This window comes from Penaeus monodon, chromosome 9 (assembly GCF_015228065.2).
Source record: "Penaeus monodon isolate SGIC_2016 chromosome 9, NSTDA_Pmon_1, whole genome shotgun sequence".
NCBI classification, from domain to species: Eukaryota; Metazoa; Arthropoda; class Malacostraca; order Decapoda; family Penaeidae; genus Penaeus; species Penaeus monodon.
In genome coordinates, this window is record NC_051394.1 from 54,248,841 (window position 1) to 54,253,840 (window position 5,000).

Here is a 5,000-nt window from a genome sequence, read left to right on the forward strand (position 1 = left end):
GGGGGAACCCTAACGGGTACCCCCCCGGGTCCAAAGGAAGCATCCAAATGAAAACTGCATAAGTACATGCGGACCACGGCGGCACAGACATGAACCTACCGTTTAAAAAAAGATAATAAGAAATATAATAATAAAATTATAAAAGATAAAAAATAAATATAAATATATAGTATAATATAAATAATGAATTATATAAAAAATATATATAATATATAATAATAATATGATTAATATAATAGGATATAATATAAATATAAAATTAGAGATAATATAATAAGAGATATGGATATAATATATTTTAGAAAATATATATATAGATAGAAATATAGATATTAAGTTAATAAAGAGATAAATAAGATATATGAAAGATAATAATAAAAAACACAGATATAGATAATATACAATATATACAGGATATATAGAGAATAATATATAAGAGAAAGATAATAAAATATACATTAAAAGATAATATAGTATATAATAAAATAGATATATATATAATATATATATATATAATTGATAGATATAATATATATAATTAATATAAACAGAGATATAGAATATAAATAAAAATATATATAATATATATATAATATTAAAATATATATAAAATAGAAGAAGATATAATAATATATATAAAATATATATATAGATAGATATATAAGTAAAGGATATATTTTATGATATAAAAACTTATATATAAAAATATATAATTATATATATATATAATATATATATAAATATATATATACAGGTTTTATAAAATTTATTTTTAATAATATATATGTATATACAGTATATGATATGTATATACAGTATATATTAAAATATATATAATTTTAATTATATATAAAATTAATATTTTATAATATATATTAAAATAAGTATATGTATAAATATATATTATATATAATATTATATATATATATATTTTATATATAATTAATAGTATATATATATATAGTATAGGGTTTTAAATATAGATATATATAATATATATATATATATATTATATATATATTAAAATATTATATATATATATAATAAAATATAATGTTATATGCACAGTCTAGGCGGAGCCCCTTTCGGCAGACAGAACATATACGAGACTCCTTGCCATTATGTTTAAAAAAGAAAATCAATGGCTGCATATCTATAAACACAGGGAGACAGGAAAACACAGATGGATAAAGAAAGTACAGATTGGTTTGTAGTACATAAGAGGCCAAGGCCAGACCAGTGAAAAACGAGAGGAAACTAAAAACACAAGACAGACAAAGTTGGAAAAGATCGGGAGAGGCCTACGTCCTGCAGTGGATTGACTCAGGCTGATGATGATGATGATATATATAATGTATGCATACATATATGTATGCATGTATATATATAATATATATATATATATAGTATTATATAATGTATATTAATATGTATATTTTAAATTTTATCTGTATATCATTATATATATATGTATATATATATATATATCATTATTATATTATATATACTACATATTATTATATATATGTATATATATATATCATGTATATTATATATTATATATATTATTATATATATATATATATATATATATACATATCATATATATATATTATACTATATATATTATGTATATTATGTTATATATATATATATATATATATATATATATATATATATATCATATGTACATACATATATACGTATATGCATATACATTATATATAGGTACACACACACCACACACCCCCGCGCACACACACCACACACACACACACACACCACACACACACCACGCAGCACGCACGCACGCACACAACACACACACACACACACACACACACACACCACGCACGCCACGCACACGCACACGCACACCACACCCACACCCACGCCACACCACACACACACACACACACGCACCACACGCACGCACGCACCACACACACACACCCTCAGCCTTCCGCGACGCCGCTCTTGCCGGCAGGCCGTGGAGGGCTTCCTCCGCCGGCCGTCGTCAGCGCGGCTGACCAAAGGCCTCACGACGCCCTTAGCGCCGTTCATATAGCGCTCGTTCGGGGTCCGCGCGGTATCGGGCGAACGCTCACTCGGGGGATGCGGCCTTTCCCTGCGGCTGAGCATCGAGTCTGCTGCGAGTCAGAGGAGATCGCCACGCAGGGGTGCAGCGGCCCCGCTTGTCCTTTGGGCGCGAGGAGGCGCGAAGGGGCGTGAAGGGTCGCGACGCACAGCGAAGGGCAGGGGCTGGAAGGCGAAGGAAACAGCATTTGAGCGACGAGGGAGACGTGATGGAGGGAGAGAGAGAGGGAGACTGAAGGAGAAGCTGAAGGAGGAGACTGAAGGAGGAGAGAGAGTGGTTTCTGTAGTTCCTCGGTATAAGAGCCATGCGAGGTCTGAAGAAAAGTCATCTAGGAATTGTAGTTGTAAAGAAAATAAATCAAAAGCAAAGAAGGACGGTGCTTGTGGCGGGATGTTCAGACGCCAATAATCTGAGGAAACTTTGGCAGGCAACGGAGGGAGTGAGAGGAAGAGAGCGAGAACGAGGAGGGAGTTGAAAGATAAGGTGCCGAGGGCTGGTTTATGAGCGCGGGGGCTCGTGCTGGGGGGGGGGGGGGGCAGCGGAGGACACCCGCAGAACGAAGGGGCGGGGGGGGGGTTCCCGAGGGGGCGGGAAAGAACAAGACCATTTTACTGAAAGAATTTCCGTCTTTTCCAACCTTTCAGAGCTTCATCCTTCTCTTTTCTTCCGTCGAAAGTCACCCTGTGCCCCCCTCCCCTCCCCTCCGTTCCACTCCGTTCCCCTCCCCTCCCCTCCCCTCCCATGTGCTCCCCATCTAAATCCGTCCCCACTCAGTCTGATTGACTCCCCCCCCCCGTCCCCCACCCCAATTCGCTCATGCATGGCCACTTCCCCGCCGGCCCCAACCCCTTCCCCCTTCCCCCTTCCCTCTTGCCCTCTTCCCCCTTCCCCTCTTGCCCTCTTCCCCCCAGACGCCCCGATGAGTCAGTCTTGTCGCTGTCTCCTGTTCACCGTCATGGGGAAACCTAGAGGACGGAGGGAGGGAGGGGAGAGAAAGGGGTAGGTTTGTCGGTCGAAACGCTTGCTGTGTCTGTTTGTCTGTCTGGGAGGAGGACAGGCGCAAGACAAGTCTATAGAGGAAGGGGGAGGGGAGAGGGGGAGAGGAGAGGAGAAGGGGGTAGTTGTGCCATGCAGTCGGGGCGATAAGAACGTGCCCAGTGTTTAATGTGGAAAGCACCAGCTTTTTCATGTGTGCAGTCCTCTTCGCCGTGCTTTCGGTAAACTCAAAAGTGAATTTATTGTTTGTATTCCCGACACTACTGTTATTTGGTGGCTGCCCCGGGTCATCTTCATCTTCATCTTCATCATTATTATTTTTTTATGCAGATTGCAACGCCCCTAATTAAGCGTGATCCGTACTGGATTCATGTTTTGCAGTAAACGCCATTGATGTTATATTATTAAAGAGGCCTAACCTTGCTTTGCTTTGACAGGTCATTGCCCCCGCGGGGTCCTGAGGGAACCTTTGAGCGAATTGTCAGCGAAGTGCCACGTGCGGGCCTCCAGTCGCGAAGAAGTCCATATTGAATCCTAAAACGAGTGTCGGGGCCGCGAAATGCGCTGGCAATCGAGAGTAGTCGCAGCCCGGTTCCCCCGTGATATAAATCGCGGCGGAGGCTCGATACCCGGCAGCAATCAGTCACAGGCGGCCGGGAGTCAAAGCCGGTGCACAGCCGAGCAAGCCCCCCGTCCCCCTCCCCCTCCCTCCCTCGCGGACGGAGGCCTGACATATCGGATTATTGTCCCGACATCGCATTGGGTATCGGGAAGGCCGCCCGACCGGCCGAGGACCGGGACGAAGGGAGGTGGCAGGGGAGGGGAGAAGGGGAAGGGGGAGTACGCGGAAGGGAGGGGTAGGGGAAGGGACAAGGAGGGGTCACTGGCGATAGGAACGCCACAGCCACCCTCATGCGATCAATGCGCCATTTGCAGTAATTGCACGTTGCAAGTTTAGTATCGCGTGGTAGTCCCCAGCTTACCCATGCTGGGAGGATTGTGTGAGTCCGTGTTTATCAGTATCTTTGAGTCTCTGGGTCTGTGCTTGTTTTTGTCTTTGCGCGGATGCGTCCGCCTCTGTGCTCGTCTCTTGATGGATTGATTGATTGAGTGTGTGTGTGTGTGTGTGTGTGTGTGTGTGTGTGTGTGTGTGTGTGTGTGTGTGTGTGTGTGTGTGTGTGTGTGCGCGCGCGCGCATGTGCGTGCGTGCGTGCGTGCATGGAAGGTGTGTATGTATGTATGTGCGTGTGGCTGTTACATTGCATCATTGTTGGGGCGGGCGAGCGTTGTCGTGTTTTTGGGCCATTTCTGTGCCTCTCTGTTATGTGTTGCGACGGGCGGCGGCGTCTCGCTTGCAGTCTTCCCGCCTCCTGCGGTCGGCTGCGAGTCGGGCGGGGGGCGACTCGGCTTGAGGGAGAGGAGCTGAAGCCGTCGGCGTAGAGAGGCGGCTGCGCTGTGCATTACATCATGCTGACACACAAAGCCGCGCGGACGTGAAGCGAGAATATCGGCGCTCCCCTCTTCCCGGCGGGCCCCCTCCCCCCCGCAGTTTATTGTTGTTTATTGTTTGTTTGTTTACATGAGAACGGGAGAGCTTATCGAATCAACAAGGCACTTAGATTTGATGATGCTGACACAGGTGCCCATCGGCGCCCGAGGAGAGTGCGCTCGAGGTTTTATTGGCACATCATGCTCGCGGCCCCGGTTTCCTCTCTGCTTATTTGCTCTGCTCTCGCCCGGCCTGTCGCGGCCGCCGGCGGGGGCGTCCGGGGCCGCCCGCATGGAGCTCTCGCCGTCGTCGTCATCGTCTCGCGCCGCCCGCGCTCTGCCGCTGCTTTTCGCCTCGTTTTGCGCCCCCCCCCCCTTGGCGCGTTTGTCCGATTCTTGCTGAGTCTTTCGTGTTTGT